General features: G+C 34.2%; 1 protein-coding gene across 1 annotated transcript in view; it reads right to left on the bottom strand.

Moving 5' to 3' along the window:
* ABL1 (ABL proto-oncogene 1, non-receptor tyrosine kinase) overlaps positions 1-19,254 on the bottom strand; it is a 172,958-nt gene that overhangs the window by 107,072 nt on the left and 46,632 nt on the right. The window lies entirely within an intron of this gene.

Here is a 19,254-nt window from a genome sequence, read left to right as displayed (position 1 = left end):
AGTTCAAGTTTCATTTGTGATGAATATCCCACACATCTGGAGCACTACTCCATTATCTGGTTGTTCAAAAGTATGAACACAGGCTATTAACACAGGCCTACTTAAAGGGAGTGAGTAAGTCAATTTCAATTACCATGCTATTCTTCTACTCCATTACCAGAAATAACTGAAAGCTGGCTGTAGCACATTATTTTTTTGCAGGAGTGAATAATCTTCCTTAGTAAACTGCAGAAATCAGTGATGATCAGAAACTTAAAGGTTAAATCTATTCTAATCATCAATGGAAGTAAAAAACACAGTCAACAGATAATGCCACTCACAGAACATTAATAATACAGTCAAATTTTGATAATTTTCACATGTGCAAAGTATTTACATATTTTTCTTTGAATTCATTGAGACATTATATATATATGTATACGTTTTATATATATATATATATATATATATATATATATATATATATATATATACACACACATGTATATTCATAATAGTCAAAATAGTTTACACATTGATAAATTCCAGCTATCACATCAGAATTTGCGTACACTATATTTCTATCAACCTATATCATGAAATTTCATAGACCTACATAGAACCAAAAAAACTAACATGATACAGAGGAAAGGAGCTGATCAAAGGGCCCAAGTTCTATCTCTCTTCAATTTACTACCTATGGAATCCTGAGTAAGTCATCTGACATCTTAGCTAGTTTCCCCAGCTGTTAAATGAGGGCATGGGACTTAGCCAGCCTACCGGATCTAAATCTATGATCTCAAGTTGAAAAGAATTTTCAAAAACTAGAATTCTAATACCACAACAGAGATAAAGAGCTCACTGAAATGAAACCAACTCAGGGTGCCTTATAATCTTTCCTTTCTCTATGAGATATGTCCACATATCAAACTAAGCCACTTATCCAAAAAAAAATCCTAAGCTTCCTTACTAAGAAGGAATAATAAGCAAGTGACAAAACTGAAAACAAAGTGTATTTTTTTTTAAATCAAGTAGAAACTGGAGTTGATCAATTTCAAAATTTTTAGAAGTACAGCATTAGAAAATTATGAATACAATTAACAACTGTGGATAATTAAATATTTAGCCATCAAATTATATGTCATGCTTTGTAGTTTGTCCTTCAAGATTAAGTCCAATACATTTTCCATCCACTCCTATAAAGTTACTGCAAGGCAGATATTTTGTATTCAAAGTACAGATATTTTAAGTCAAAAGCATATCTTCAACATGTCAACAAAAAACTTTTCTAAAAATTTATCAACTCTGTTTAGTACTTCATCACCATCAAATTTATTAAACATCTAAATTTATAAAAAATCAGTAAATCTGTATAAAAGGTATAACTGGCAATCATATTCCCTTATCAGCAGAGGATATGGCACTAAACTTTATAGAGCAAATAAAGGCAGGCTATTCACCTTGAGCTCACTTTTTTATTCTCTTCTATATCTCAAAATCCTCTTCTATCAACTCCTCTTATACACCAGTTTCTGATGAAGAAGTGGTCCTTCTCCTTTCCAAGGCCAAGTTCTTTTGTAATCTTCCTCCCATCTCCTCTAATCACATTATCTTCCTCATTCCCACCATTCTCATTTTCACCCTCTCTATAAATAATGGCTCATTCCATGTTGACTACAAACATGGCAAGTGTTCTCTATCATAGAAATCCTTCCTAATATCCTTTCAGTATCCTTGGCCTCTCCTGTTTTAATATCAGGAAAATAGCAACAAAAACCTGTCATACAACCTGCACCTTGGGTCCTATCAATCCTCAATCTCTTCAAACTCTGACTTTAGACCTTATCTCCTACTTCACTCCAGGAAATTATTTTCTGATCCTCCAAATTGTTATGCTCTTTCCTTCTTCAAATTATCTCATATCATTATATTATTGTATCATTACCTGTTCACATGTTGTGTTGCCTAGCAGAATATGAGCTAAAGGGTAAGGTTTTGTTTTTGTATCGCCAGCACTCAGTACAGAGCTTTATACATGGTAGTCAATTAAGGCTCAATGAATTGAACTCAATTTAAATGTTCTCTCCAAAGTTACCCAGGAGGAATTAATGAAAAAAAATGCAAATGAACGTGGCCTAGCTGTAACAGATCTAAAACTATATTATAAAGCAGCACTCATCAAAACCATTTGGTATTGGCTAAGAAATAGACTAGTTGATCGGTGGAATAGGTTAGGTTCACAAGACAAAATAGGCAATAACTATAGCAATCTAGTGTTTGACAAACCCAAAAACCCCAGCTTTTGGGATAAGAACTCACTATTTGACAAAAACTACTGGGAAAATTGGAAACTAGTATGGAAGAAATTAGGGTTCAACCCACACTTAACACCACATATCAAGATAAGATCTAAATGGGTTCATGAGTAGACATAAAGAGTGATGTTATAAGCAAATTAGAGGAACATAGGATAGTTTACCTCTCAGATCTGTGGAGATGGAAGGAATTTGTGTCCAAAGAAGAACTGGAACTCTATCTGAACACCAGATAGATAATTTTGATTATATTAAGTTAAAAAGGTTTTGTACAAACAAAACTAATACAGACAAGATCAGAAAAAGTAATAAACTGGGAAAACATTTTTACATTTAAGAGTTCTGACAAAAGCCTCATTTCTAAAATATATAGAGAACGGACTCAAATTTATAAGAATCCAAGCCATTCTCCAATTGATAAATGATCAAAGGATATGAACAATTTTCAGATGAAGAAATTAAAACTATTTCTAATTATATAAGAAGATGCTTTAAATCAATATTGATCAGAGAAATGCAAATTAAGACAACTCTAAGATACCATTACACACCTCTCAGATTGGCTAAGATGACAGGAAAAGACAAAGATGAATGCTGAAGGGTATGTGGGAAAACTGGGACACTAATTCATTGTTGGTGTTGTGAATGGATCTAGTCATTCTGGAGAGCAATTTGGAACTACGCTCAAAAAGTTATCACACTGTGCATACCCTTTGATCCAGCAGTGTTTCTACTGGGCTTATATCCCAAAGAGATCTTAAAGGAGGGAAAGGAACACAGATGTGCAAAAATGTTTGTGGCAGCCCTTTTTGTAGTAGCAAGAAACTGGAAACTGAGTGGATGCCCATCAGTTGGAGAATGGCTTAATAATTTATAGTATATGAATGTTATGGAATATTATTGTTCTATAAGAAATGATAAGGAGGATGATTTTAGAAAGATCTGGAGAGACTTACATGAACTGATGCTAAATGAAATGAGCAGAACCAGGAGATCATTGTACATGACAACATCAATATTATACAACGATCAATTCTGATCAACATGACTCTTTTCAACAATGAGATAATTGAGGCCAGTTCCAATGATCTAGTGATGATGAGAGCCATCTACACACAGAGAGAGGACTGTGGGAAGTGAATGTGGATCACAACATAACATTCTCACTCTTTTTGTTGTTGTTCCCTTGCATTTTGTTTCCTTACTCATTTATTTTCTTTTTTTTTTAATCTGATTTCTCTTTGTATAAATATGTTTATACATATTGGATTTATATATATTTTAACATGTTTAACATATATTGGATTGCTTGCCATGTAGGGGAAGGGATGAGGGTGAAGGAGAAAATCTGAAACACAAGGCTATGCAAGGGTCAATGTTGTCAAATTATCCGTGCATATGTTTTGAAAATAAAAAGCTTTATTTAAAAAATAAATAAATAAAAGGCAAGTCATGATATAGAAAAGGAAAAAAAAATTACCCAGGAGGATTTCATAATTGCCAAATCCAATGGTATTTTCTCCATTCTCATGCTTTTTAATTCTCTGCAGCATGTGACACATTGAAAATTTCTAGATGCTCAATTTCTTCCTTAGTTTTATTGACATTGCTCACTCATAGTTCTCCTACCTGTCTGGCCAATCAATCTTTCTCCATTATCAAATGCCTACTGGACACTTCCAACTAACTGTCCCTTAGGCAGCTGAGATTCAACAAGTCAAAAACAAAACTCATCATCTTTCTCCATATTCACTTCCCCTCTTCCTAATTATCTTATTTGTGTTGCAGTTACCACCATTTTTCTATTTAATCAGGGTGGCAACCATAGATTATCTTCAACTCTTCCCTCTCCTTTATCCTCATACTATTAACTACTTCTCAATTCTCCACAATCTCTCTTACTTCCTCTTCCTTTACTTACTGAGCCTTGTTCAGGTTTTTATCATCTCTCCTCTAGAACACTATCTCCATCTTGCCTCTCCAATACATCTTCCAAAAGCCACCAACTGTATATTTCTAACATAAATGTGATGTCTTTTCTACTGCTAAAGAAGCTCTAGTGATCCCACTTACCTTTAAGAAAAAACCCAAACTTATTTTTCATTTAAAACTTGTATAACCTGATTCAAGCTAACACTTTTAAGTTACTATGTATTTACTCTCACTCTGTTCCAACCAAGCTGGCCTACTTGTAGTTCCTAGTACACAACATCCCATCTCACTTCTCTAAACCTTTGTACACAATGTCCTTCATCTCCAAAATGAATTCTCTCCTGGTTTCTGCCTGAGAAAATCTCTAACTTCCTTCAGGTTTTAGATCACATGTCACTCCTACATAAGACCTATCACAAATGAGCAGGACCAGGAGATCATTATATACTTCAACAACAATACTATATGATGACCAGTTCTGATGGACCTGGCCATCCTCAGCAACGAGATCAACCAAATCATTTCCAATGGAGCAGTAATGAACTGAACCAGCTATGCCCAGAGAAAGAACTCTGGGTGATGACTAAAAACCATTACATTGAACTCCCAATCCCTATATTTATGCCCACCTGCATTTTTGATTTCCTTCACAAGCTAATTGTACAATATTTCAGAGTCTGATTCTTTTTGTACAGCAAAATAACGGTTTGGTCATGTATACTTATTGTGTATCTAATTTATATTTTAATATATTTAACATCTACTGGTCATCCTGCCATCTGGGGGGGGGGGGGGGGGGGTAAGAGGTGAAAAGGTGGAACAAGAGGGTTGGCAATTGTTAATGCTGTAAAGTTACCCATGCATATAACCTGTAAATAAAAGGCTATTTAAAAAAGACCTATCACATTCTCTCAGAAATTAATTTGCATTTACTTTGTATATATTTTGCATTTACTTGTCTGTGTTCAAGTTCATTACCACTCCTTTTCATCATCATTCCCAAGAAGACAAATTCCAGAAAGAAAAGGACTGTTAGATCTTTGTCCTAACATCCCCAGTGTTCAAAACAATATCTAGCATTCAATAAGCATTTAAATGCTGGCTGAATGAATGAATAAATCAACTTTGGCTTTCTTAATCATTTTGGCTAAAGGACTAGCTTTAAAAAAAAAAAAAAACTTTCTCTAATACATAAATGCCATACTCTCCATCATTAACAGTCTTCTGGTTCTCTTCTGTGTACTAGGAGAAAATGATGCCAAATCATATGAAGTCCTTTCATGCCTTAAATTGGGGACTAAGGTCTTAAAAACATCACAAAATTTCACAGAATTTGTGTAAAAGGTGAAAACAGAGTATACCCCATAAACCAACCAACTCTAATACACATATAGTAGAGAGGTAAAAGAAAAATGGAATTTTATAGTAAACAACTTTGCTGTTGTGAATAATGATTATGTTATTAAAATGGACTGCTGCTTTTCCAGTATCTTTTTCTCTGTTTATCTCTGTTACCATAGCTACCATTTGAATCATCTTAATAAATTGCATACACACATCTCCAGCAATGTTATTTCCACTCAGTGACTCCAGATCAGTTTTCATTCACCTGGCAGCTGCTCAGGCCAAATGCCGTCATCATGTCTTGACAATGAGAACTGTTTTATGAACAAAATAATTAGAAATCTATTCTGATATGAAATTTTAAAGATGTAGGATCTCTCTGGATATTTGACAATATTTTAAAACTGATTATTTAATTAACTACACGTCTTCCCTCTTCCCAACATAATAATCATAAGATGATAAATTCAGAGTACGAAGGAAACTAAGAGATATGGAAGCCTATGGAATTTCAAACTCAAGTTCTTCCTCCAAATTTTGAGCATGTATCAACCATTAAAAAAATTGTTATCATTTTTACTAAATCAAAAAAAAGTAAATTAATTACATTTAGGAAGAGTTTTCACTTTAAAAAAATGAAACAAAGAGGTTCTGATTGCTGCTTACCTACGCCACTCCTAAGGCAATTAAATTAACCAGAATTCTAATATTTAAGGACACTCCACTGGATCTGGATCTGTGCTATGGGAATTTCTCATATTCTCTTGACATTTCAAAGACTGAAATTATCAGAACAAATTAATCTGTTAGCTATTATTCACACTCACTATGTGATAACAGACAACAAATACAATACCAAAAGAACACAATGCTATTTCAAGTTGGGAGTAATTATGATGAAGAAATTATAATGATGGAATTAAATCAGTTTCTGCGAATCCTACGTAAAAATAGCAAAGAGGAAACTCTGAATTAAGATATGCATCTCAATGTGTTTTTTTTTTTTGAGATTTATGATATAAGGATTACAGCTATTGTCATCTAGGCACAAACTCTGGATTTTAACTGCAGGCAAGGAAATGAAAAGTAATCAGAAGATATGATTCAAGTCCAGATTGCCACTAATGAACTGTGTAACTTTGAACAAAAAATTAATAGTTTACTAGATGATTTCAAGGTTCCTTACTGCTCAAATATTCTATGAATTAGAACTCAAATAAACATTAAATATCTATATTAGCCTATTATAAGGAGGCTGTTATACAAATCAATGCATACTAGCAACAAAAAGAAAACCAGGCAACCTATCAAAAAGATACATTAAAAACTTAGCATTTATGTTAGCTCTTTGCATTTGAAAAGAAAGATGGCTGTCCATCTATCTATGTTCTCTCATAGAGGAACACGACAGAGTTCATGTAGCTATGAAGAAAGAAAGAGTATTTTTTAGCTGGTAAAAGTGGTTAAGGATGGAGAAATATTCTGCACCCTGAACTTTTAGACAAGTTACATTAGAATCCAGAGTCTAGTATATTTTGAGGAACCTGGAGAAGATTACTATCTATGGGAAAAAGAAAACAAACTCTAGATTAGTGACTTGTCAGTCTTTTCATTTCATGATTCTGTACCCACTGGAAACATCTTATGACTTCTACTCTATAGTGACATAAAAGAGTAGACGATGATTTATCTCTAACAGTCACTGCCATTACCACAAAACAGCTGTCTGTCGTTCACAGCACTGATTTTTCTTCTTAACACTATTGCAAATTACAAAAGTTGAGAAGAAGTACAAGGAACATGTTGAGTAAAAGCATGAAGCAAGATTTCCTATTTATTTATCTTGAAGTGGCATTCCTCTACTTTGATGTCAACCTCCTTATGAGGTTGACACCTTCATTTAAGAAAGTGGTAGAAGCCAAAAATATGAAGTTCCAAAACATTTAAAAAAAATTTGGAGATGTTCATCCTTACTTCCCAAGATCTATCCTTCCTATTTCTACAATAAGGTAGTCCAAGTTCTTATTTCATACCTAGAAAACTCCAACAATTTCCTCCTTTGCACCCTTCCACCTTTATGCACCAAGATTTCCACTTCTCTCTAAGGAGAAGGTATACGAAACTGTAATTTTACCCATCCTTCAAGGCCTAGATTAAATGTCATTTCTTCCATAAGACTTTCCTTTCTAGGTTCCCTCCCTTCAATCAGAAGTGATCTTTCCCACTCTGAATAGCTAATCATTCAACATATTTATTCAACATTTTACCAGATACCTACTACAAAGAAATACTGACTAACATAGGTGAAAGATAAACATATGTAAGATGTAGATCTCTATTATTTATTAAAGGAAGTCACTGTAAAAATTGAGGTCAAAACCAACACTTCTTATTAACACATCTGTCTCTCTCATCTGGATTGTTCTTTCTCCTCACTTTTTCCTCTTAGCTTCTTTAATTTCTTTCAAAGTTCAATTCAAAAGCTACTTCCTATGTAAAACCTTCCCAATTCCATGAGCTGAAAGTTCTTGTAAAGTACATGGGCATTAATTACCTTGTATTTATTCTCTCTATATTTTATATCTATTTATTTTTCCCTAAGAGAATAAAAATTTGAAGACACACACTGATTTGTTGTTTTCATGGCTTCCAGCATTTAATACAGTACCTAGGACAAAAATGTTTAATAAATGTTTGTTAATTAACTCATGTTTTTACTGATGGAAAGAGGGATCATAGGATGAGACCAGGTTGGGGCCTTGGTGAATGATATGATACTGCTGCTATTAATATGACCAGCAAAATTAAGAGTTCTTGAAGCAGTAATTTTTGGGGGGAGGATGATAAATTGAGGACCAAAAGACTGATTAAATACATTTTGATAAAAATTATTTCAAGTTAGAATATATGCCTGCTCAAAATTATGAATTTCATATCTAATAAACAGAGACAACAGGTAGCAATAGTAGATAATGGACCAACATCAATGTCGGGAAGATCTGTCCTGAGTGATCATGATAAATCATTTAATTTTCCAGTGTCCAGGCAATTCTCTAAGATTTTAAGTTATTCTTATAGTATAGTTGCCCATTTGCATCAATAGAGGGTCTTTTCATATGAAGATCCTTTGCACACTAATGAAATCACAGTTCCACCTTATTCTCTTCTTCATAAATGAAATTCAAATGAACATTAAAAAATACCTTATAGTAATTCACAATTATTGCAATATATCTCAGGTATCAAATCCTTATTTTAAGGTATATTAATTACATATATTAACTATGACTAGAAATATTTTGTTTCTGAAGAGAAAAATATTTAAAATAAACTTTTTCAAAGTTCAACCATGAACTTTTCATGATCACTAAGAAATATAGGCATATTATTTATCACATCTTGGACCTATGAATTTATGACAACTTATTTTCCCTACTTTTCCCACAATACTCAAAGCACTTAAACATAAAAGGCAGCTGCCATAATTCAATCAGGCATTATGTAACATTCAATGTTGACCTGTGATTTTCACTTTCATTTTTTTCTACAAGCGCCATCTGGTGGTAGAATTGCAATTTTAAATGTAACCTTTAAAATTGTATATTGTCCATGTTTTCCCATATCCTTGTGAGCCATGCCTACACTCTATGAACTGTACCACTTGGGTGCCCAATAAAAAGTCTCATTAAAGTTCAATTATTATTGTTTTCCTTAAAAAAAAAAAAGGAAACTAAATAAGATTCAAAAGGGTTTTCCAAGATGTCCCAGAGCTAATGAGTACTGGAAAGAGCTTTCAGATTTACTTTTCCTGAGTCCAGGTATATGCCTATTCTCTCTATGATACACTACTACTGTATTTATATAAAGTCTAATGTTCCTAAATCTCTTTATAAGCAATTTATAATCAGAAGAGAAATTTTGTTAATAATTCCTCTAAAATAAAAAGAAATAAATTAGCAAATAAATAAATGAGAAGAATGTATTCTTTGCAAAACAGAGAAAGATACTAAATAATCCAGGGAGTTTACAACAAAGAAGATAATTTTTTTTTAAATTTGTTTACCTTAATATGGTGTATAATCTATATAAACAACTAATATGAAACATTTTATTCCACTAATTGTTTTTTATAATAGCAGTACTTTAATTTGTATAGTATATTTCACAACTATAGGCAGCTAGATGGCAAGTAGAAAGCTGAGCTTGAAAAAAGATATAAGTTCAAATCTGATCTGAGATACTTGCTAACTGGGTGATTCTGTTTGCCTCAGTTTCTTCAGCTGTAAAGTGGGGACAGAAATAATAGCTATCTCACAGAGTTATTGTGAGGATCAAATGAAATAATATTTGTATAATGCCTTAGTATAATGCCTAGCATATTGTAGGCAATTAATAAATGCCTATTTCTTTCTCCCTCACTTCTTCAGTTTCCATAAATTTTCTTATTTGAGTCAAAAGAAGCCTCCAAAGTAGGTGCTCTATTTTATTTATAAGGAAAACTATCAGAAAGGGGATGAGATACCCTCTAAGAATAAGCATGGAAAAATAGTAAAAGAACTGACTGGCCTAAAAAAAGACCAGTTAGCACCTATGCTCCATTAGCACCTTAATCTTTAGTGATTTTAGAATAAGTGAAGAAGACTTTACTACCACCACCACCTCCAATCCACAGCAGGAACTTATAGAAAACATGTTCTCTACTCCTAACTTATTTGTGGTACTGGACAAAGTCAATTTATTTCTCAGACTTCATGCTACCATTTTTCAAAAACTAAGATCCTTGAAGGTAGGAAATGTTTTACTTTTTCTTTGTATTCCTAGAACCTATCTCAGTTCATAGCACATTGGTGGCACTTAATAATTGTTTAACTGAACTGACCACAGAGTATTGTTTCTGACCTCATCCTGAAATGAAGGGGATCCTGAGTTTTTGATGGCAATGTCAACTGAACCTAAGCTCTGAACAGTTCTACCATGCTGGAAAAGGTTCTAGTATAGTTCCTCCTTGTCTGTTTTCTGAAGAGCAATCTAGGTGAAAACAGAGATTTATCAGCAGCAAACTGATAAATTCTTTGGTTATGGCAAAAAAAATTTGTCTCCTCAATACTCAATATTTACTATGTGTCTGCACTGATAGGTGGTAAAGTGAAGAAAAAAGAGCAAAGAGTGCTAAGGATCAAAGGGTATTTTTTGCTAGTCTATAAAATTTAACTTAGGGGCTGGCACTCTACATATAAGATTCTTATCCAATGACCAATGAGTAGATATACTGCTGGAGGAATTACATTTTGTCAATCTTGACATTCTTGCTTTAAATATAAGAAGGAGGCCATAACTAAATTAAAAGATTAATCACAGATTGTCAGGAAAGAGGCAAATAAAGGACTTTGCAGAATTGGTTCTATCGATTTCAGAAAGGCCTGGAGAGACTTACATGAACTGATGCTGAGTGAAATGAGCAAGACCAGGATCATTATTTACTTCAACAACAATACTATACGATGATCAATTCTGATGGACGTGGTCATCTTCAACAATGAGATGAACCAAATCAGTTCCAATAGAGCAATAATGAATTGAACCAGCTACATCCAGCAAAAGAACTCTGGGAGATGACTATGAACCACTACATAGCATTCCTAATCCCTCTATTTTTGTCTGCCTGCATTTTTGATTTCCTTCACAGGCTAATTGTACACTATTTCAAAGTCCGACTCTTTTTATACAGCAAAATAACTGTTTGGACATGTGTGTGTATATATATAGTATTTAACTTATACTTTAACATATTTAACATGTATTGGTCAACCTGCCATCTGGGGGAAAGGGTGCAGGGAAGGAGGGAAAAAGTTGGAACAAAAGGATTTGCAACTGTCAATGCTGAAAAATTACCTATGCATATATTTGTAAATAAAAAGCTATTAAAAAAAAAAAAAAAGAATTGGTCCTATCCTGCACCCAAAGACAACAAATAAATCCTTTCAAGAACTAAATGTTCTATAGAACTTAAAACTCAACCTGTTCAAAACTGAATTCTTATCTTTCCTCCCCAAATCTTCCCCTCTACCTAACTTCCCCATTACTGTCAAGGGTGCCACCATCCTCACAGACAATCAGTCTCCAAACTTAGCTATCATCCTTGACCCCCTCCTCTCTCTTACCCTCTATATCCAATCAATTGATAAGTCCTATGATTTCTACCTTTACCTCATACATCACAAATGCCCCCTTCTCTCCAATCATATTGCTCTCACACTGGTGCAGGCCTTCATCATGTCATATCTGGACTATTACTATAGTTTTTTGGCTAGTTTCCCTACCTCAGGTTTTCCCCCCACTCCACTGAGCTCTCAAATTGATCATCCTGAAGCACAGATTTGACCATCCTCCTTCTTCCCATTTCCCCCGACTACACACATATAGACACATATTCTTATGGCTTCTATTACCTCCAAGATCAAATATAAAATTCTTGGCTTGGCTTTTTAAAACTTTCATAACTTGTGCCCTTCCTACCTTTCTAGTCTTTTATACCTTAATCTACCCTCCAAATACTCTGCAATCCGGTTTACAATAATCTCTTTGCTGTTCCTTCAGCTACTCAATCTCCCAACTTCAGGCATTTTCACGGTGCCTAGAACTCTACCGCTTACTTCTTTTTTGTTATCACTATTAGTAGTTTAGTTGTGATCCCATGGATCACAACACATCAGGCTCTTCTATCCTGCACTCTCTCTCAAAGTCTGTCCAAGTTCACATTCATTGTTTCCATGACACTATCCCTCCCATCCTCTGCCTTCCCTTTCTCCTTTTGCCTTCAGTCTTTCCCAGCATCGGGGTCTTCTCCAATGAGTCCAAAATTTTCATTATGTAGCCAAAATATTCAAAGCTTTAGCTTTAGTATTTGACCTTCCAGTGAACAGCCTGAAATAATTTCTTTAAGTATTGAATGATATGATCTCCTTGCTGTCCAAGGAACTCTAAAAAGTCTTCTCCAACACAATTTGAAAGTGTCATTTCTGTGGCATTCAGTTTTCCATATAGTCCAGCTCCCATAGCCATACACTGCTAGTGGAATAAACCATAATCTTGACTATAGTATATACTAAGTAACAATACTATGTTATCCTACTGGCTTTATTTAAGTATCAACTAAATTCTCATCTTCTGCAAGAAGCCTTTCCAGATTTTTTTTGTTCTTAGTGTGTTTCCTCTGAGATTACACTCAATTTATAATGTATATATCTAGTTCATGCACAGTTGTTTGCATGTTCTCCCCTTAGACTGTGAGCTTCTTGACAGTAGGGACAACCTTTTTCACTATGGTTTTGTTTTGCTTTTCTTTTTTATCCAGTGCTTAGCACTATACCTGAAACAAAATAGGAATGTAACAAACGCTAAAAAACTGAATGATTGGCATTTAATCTTCTCATGTTACACTACTCATAAATGTTTGCAAAAAGACTATCACAAAAATAGTTTCAATTTAATGCATCAACAAATATTGCAAAGGATAAAAAAGTGGAGAAATTCTATGAAAAGCAAGTACAATGGAAAATGTGACTAAAAGATGTCATCAAGATGCATATAAGCAAAAAAAAAATAGAGGATAGTCACATGAAAAGACCAAGGGATAATAGATGCATCGTCAATGTAAACACACTGTGCTCTACTAGTTTCCAATCCTTATGATATTAGGAGAAAGTGAGGAAAAACCCCAGATATAATTTATGGAGAGCAAAGAAAAGAAACACATAGGATGGACAGTCATAGGTAAATTATGATCTGCATTTTTGGAAGGAATATCAATACTGTTAAGATCTATTTAAATACTGCATATAATATTGACCTGATGATCTTTTAAAGTCCCTTTCAGTTCTAACATTCCACAATTCTAGATCATTGTCTTACTTTACACAACTAATAAAAGATAAAGCCAAGATCAAAGGCCATGTATGTATGTATGTCTCTAACTTCAGTACTCTTTCTGCTGCATCCTACAAATTCTTAGAATATAGTTTTTAGAAATGAGAAAGACTACAAGAGATCAACTATTCTAGGCCCTTGCATTTAATTCAAGTAAAAAATTACTAGGAATTGTTTTAACTAAAGTTATTTTTCATTTTCACATATTACTTTATTTCATAATTATTAAATGAGCCTACTTAAAAATGAGTATTATAGCTATCTGTATTAAATTAAGTCAAGACGAAGTTCCTTGAAAGCAGCTACCATACTTAGTTAAACTTTGTTATTTTCCTTGGCATCTAGCACAGCATTGTGAACATTAAAGGTATTTAATACATTTTTTATATTATAAAAAATTCACAAAGTTTAAAATTATATATGTGTAAAGAGTTAGTACTATAATTCCTATTTTACAGATAAAACAAATGAAGCAAGGAGGTTAAAGAATTTGAGCATTAAATCACAAGATGTAAAGATTTGAGGAACTCATCGCTGCCTCCTATAGCATGCTCTTTTCAGCACACCATTCTGCTTCTGCTTTCAAATTCCTATATTCACATAAGGTTTTCTATGAGAATTCTAAAGCATTATATATTACTTCAACATTCAAAATATTTGGGGATAGGAAGGAGATAAGGACACTTTGGCTTTGCAGAGGGTAAACCAAATAATAACTGTCAATTTGCAAAAATGACTGAATCTATAATTTGTCTTTTCCAATAAAAGTTTGCTATCATTTTCAAAGTGATATTAGCTAAATGATTTACTTTTAATTTCAGACAAAAATAGCATAAAGCACCATAATATCCCTACTCTCATTATAACTTTGACTGTTTAAGCATTTGCTACCCATTATATACTTTTCTAGAATGCAGAGAACATACCCAAAGATAACCAAATGAGAGAATCAATGGCTTAGTCCTGGCATCAAAACAGTTCCAAGGTTTTTTGTTCCATTCATTAAACTGTACTTCCTACTCTTCCTAAGGATGCTAATAAATGTCAATCCCTATTAAACCTTGTCATGAAGATTAGTCAAAATGTGCAATATTTTATGTAATAACACAATTTGAATCCTAATGACTATGTTCTTCCCTGCCCAATCTTCCAGTATGGAAGAAACAGAAAAATGTAGTACTATGATTACATGATTGTATAAGGCATTTCACTTACCACATAATAGTATCCCCAGCTGTTCAAGGAAAGTTAGAGAAATCCTTTCCATGGAAATATTTACAAAGTAGGAAGACAACCATCTGCCTGTCTTAATTGAAACAGAGTCTTGGGTGAAAGGAGAAGAATAGACATAATGGGTGCTTTGAGACCCATTTTAGTCCTCTGATTTTTTTCTTAACAAAAATGCAGATTCTTCAAATTATCATTACTATGGAGTAAAAATGATATGATAAAAACTTGAATATTTGGTCTCAATTTCAAGTCAAACACTTGCTAAAACATAAAATCATCACTTTTAACATAAATTTCAATGTCTTTAATTTGAAAAACTTCCTTAAATTGCCCAGTGTTTCTGAACACCTTTGGTTCAGAAAGTATTTTTTAGAACTTTTAAATTTTCAAATAATTGTCCTAATTTGTTTCTACTTTATCTTGAAGGTCTGTGGCTAGCTAGCTCAGTTAAGTCACAATGCTATAAGACTGTGGTGGGTATACTCAGGTCACTGTTCTTCAGAAAATTGGCTCTTCCAAGCTTCTATTTTCTGTATTGAAGTATTATGCTAGACTCCATAGGACAAGAATCAAGTAACTCTTGGTCAATGATGATCAAAAAGGTAGTTCCACATTCATAGAACTGAATATCATTGATCTATAACCTTTTAGCTTTCTTCAGACATAGCTTATAAACTTAATCTAAAAAAGTCATCTTGCAAATGTTAATTAAAAATTCAAAAAAGAAAAAAAAAAGAAAAGGAGGGAAGGAGGGAAGGACAGAAGGAAAAAAGAACAGAGAAATGGAAAGAGGAAAGGAGATAAAAATAAAATAAAATGAAAGGAAGAAGGGAGGGAGGAAAGAAGGGAGAGAGGGAGAAATGGAAGGAAGGAGGGAGGGAGAAAGGGAGGAAAAAAGGGAGAATGAGAGGTAGAAGAGAAGGAGGGAGGGAGATAAGAAGGGAGGAAGGGAAAGAGAAGGAAGGAAGAAAGGAAGGGAGGAAGGGAGAGAAGAAGGAAACACATGGCTTATCAATGGTAGGCCAGTAAAGTTATTTGTAAGTACAGCATTACCATTTTTAGAATTTTATATCTACAGAGTGAATTCTGACTGGACCTCCAGAGATTTTTCTCAGAATAATAAATCTAGAATAGAAAGAAACTTCAGAGGCCCTCTAGTCTAATGTCTTCATTTTACAGATGAGAAAACTGAGACCCAATGAGGCTGTAACTTTTCCAAGACAAAATAAGGAATACATATCAGAGACAAAATTTGAACTTAAGTCTTCTGCCTTCAGAACCAATTTTCTTTCCACCGTATCATGCAGCATCCCTAATGCCCTCAAAACTTTACAATAATCAGTCAAAACTAGTCATTATTTTTTTGTGGGTTTAGTTACTTATTTAAATGTTTTTTCTCCTTGGGGTCCTACTCAGAAACTCATCAATTACATCCTACTCAGGAAATAAGTAAAATGTCTGTTCTATCATACTAGTAATCATTTTACATGTTATAGTAATACAGGTTGCTGTTGTTCTGAAGCATGAATGTAAGAGCAAACTAGGCAAAAAGAGAAAAGCCATGGGTATTTGGTATGTGTCTAAAGAATGCAAGAAGGGTCACATTCCTTAGTGAGCACCAACACATGCCACACGTTCCAGTTCTTTCCCATTCTGAAACTCCTGAAGTTAGGTTCTTCCCAAACCCTGGGAAACTTGGAGTAGGCGATGACCCACACCCACTTGGTTCTCATTGCCAAATATAAGTAGATGAATTAATCCAATTATTTGCTGTACCTATTTTTTTTCTTGCAACAACAAAAAAAGCTTACAATGTCAATGGCATCCCATGCTTGTGACTCTTTTTATGTAATTCTACTGGCAAACAGTTTTTCTGTGACTCTAGTAGAAACAAAATTAGCAATTAATACAAATATTCTGACAAATTGCTAAACCATTATTCCCCTAATCTTTATTGACATTGGTCATAGAACCATTGAGATGGAGAATTAAACATTTTACTCAATCCTTTAATGCTGCAAATATCCCCAAGATAGGAATTATGCACAAGGGATAAAGCATTTTCAGCTAGTTCTGTGGTATAAGACAGACGTGTCAAACATAGCCCACAAAATTCCCAAATATGGCCAAACCAGATTAAAATATAATTGGGAAATATTTAACAAAATAAATATAAATACAATAGCATCCTTATGTTTGACTTAATAGGCCCCATTTTCTTTTTGAGTAGGACACTATTGATTTAAGACATCATGATAAACTAATGGCAGAAAAAACTGAGCCCTACTTCTGAACTGATTCACTCAATCAGCCCCTTCTTCCATACTACTTGCCCCTCTCCAAAAGGGATGTACAAGCTGACCTAAGCAGGACTTAAAACAATTCAACTCTGCTATCTTCCTCCATAGAAAATCAAAAATCAGAGGCTTGCTCTAGCTAGAATGGCAATATTGAAGCATTTGATACTGTAGCACTAATTATGCAGGGATTGAAGAATAGAGGGAAATGAAATAGGAAGTTTTATGAGATTTCATCACATCTGAAGCAAAGGGGACTGGCATCCAGCTTATCAGTCTTGTCCCCACCCAGTCATCTAGGACAGAAAACTGAAGCCGGTGAATTATAAATTGACTAGTGTGGGAAGAGACTGAGATAGCTTTGATGTACAGCCTTAGGAAACTGGTTATCAACGGGGAAGGAGTTAAAAAGTGAATACAAGTGAAATATAAGGGAGAAGAGAAAAAAACATTACCAATGATCTCATAAGGAAGGAAATTCAATTAAAGACTGAGCAAAAGCAAATAAAACAATAAGATATTAATAATAGAAGGAAACATGGCCTCCAGATCATTTGAGTCCAGACATCTACAAACAAATATTGTAAGAAAATGAAAACAAATCAGTATCTAATGAGGCAGAAAACCCATGAGTTCCCATGAGACTATGGAATTACAGCAGGTTGTTCCCAAATAGTTCAAGAGAAAGAAAAGAATTGTGAAAGAAGAACTTATGGCCTTTACAACAATAATAATTGACAGAATGGAAAAACTAGAATCTATAATGACAAGTCTCACCAAAGATACAAAGGAAGAACAAATGATTGGGAGAACTTCTGAACACAGAAAATAGAGTACCAATCAAAAGAATCCATAGATCACTTCCAGAAAGAAAGGGGAGAAAAAACTTTATATTGCAAACTCCAAGAAATCTAGTGGCTAAATGTAGCAATTGCAAGAGGAAAAGTCAAGCTGGTGGAACAACAAGAAGTACAGCTTGACCCTCCCTCCTCTAGTCACATCTTCTTTACATATATCTAGAAGACTAGAAAGAATTTGTCAGGAAATCCAAGGGGACAAAAATCATAAGTTATTTTTCCTGCTCAGGTTCGGAAGACAGAAAAGTCTGTGAACACTAGAGATGGCGTCTTTCCAGGAATACATCATGCATAGAGCATAACGCTCAGGGACAGAAAGAGGGACAAGATTGGGTACCAAAGCAGAAAGTACAAGAACAGTAAGAGGTCCCAAGATATCCCTGAATCAGTACAGGGTACAGAAACGGGTACTACTCCTACTACTCAGATGTTTTCTGCCACTAACTCTTCCTTCCTTCCTCAGTCACAGAAAGAAATGGCCTTTTATTCATCACCAAAGCCCACTTCTCCACCTGCACTTGTGATCCCATTCCACTCCATCTCCTCCAATAGGTTGCCTCTGCTATATCATCCTCAATCATTTATCTTTGATCTTTTCCTATCTAATGGCTTCTTCAGCACTTTCTCATAAACGTATTTTGTCTCCCCCATTCTCAGAAAACCTTCACTTCTCTGCTAATTATCACCCTAATATCTATTCTGAGCTTTGTGGCCAAACTCCTTGAAAAGGCCATCTACAATAGGTATCTACACATTCCTCTCATTTACTTCTTAATCTCTTATTATAATCTAAACCTCAACATTCCACTTAATCTATCTAAAGTTACCAATGACCTTTTAGCTGCCAAATTTAATAACCTTTTTTCAATTCTCATCTTTCTTGACCTTACTGAGGCCTTTGACAGTGCTGATCATCCTCTTTTTTATGCTCTCCTCTCTATAGTTTTTGGAATAGCCTTTTCTCCTGGTTCTCCTCCTACCTCTCAGACCCTTCTTTCTCCGTTTCCTTTGTTGGATTCTCTTCTAGGTCATGATCTCTAAGTATAGGCATCTCACAGTTTTGTCCTGAACCCTCTTTTCTTCTCCTTTTATATTACTTCCTTTTGATGATCTCATCAGTTTTCATAAATCTGATGACCCCTTTATGCTGATGATTCTCAAATTTACCTATCCTGCCCTAACATCTCTGCTGACCTCTACTCACTCACCTGCAATGGCTTTTTGGATAACTCAAACTAGATAGCTAATAGACAGCTTAAACTCAGTGTCAGAAACTAAATTCATCATCTTTCCTCCTAAAACTTCTCCTGCTTGTTACTTCCCTATTACTAAAAAGGGTAATACCATCCTCCCACTTTCTTAGATGTTATCCTC

Source organism: Sarcophilus harrisii, chromosome 2 (assembly GCF_902635505.1).
Source record: "Sarcophilus harrisii chromosome 2, mSarHar1.11, whole genome shotgun sequence".
NCBI lineage: Eukaryota > Metazoa > Chordata > Mammalia > Dasyuromorphia > Dasyuridae > Sarcophilus > Sarcophilus harrisii.
This window is presented reverse-complemented; position numbering and strand designations above follow the sequence as displayed.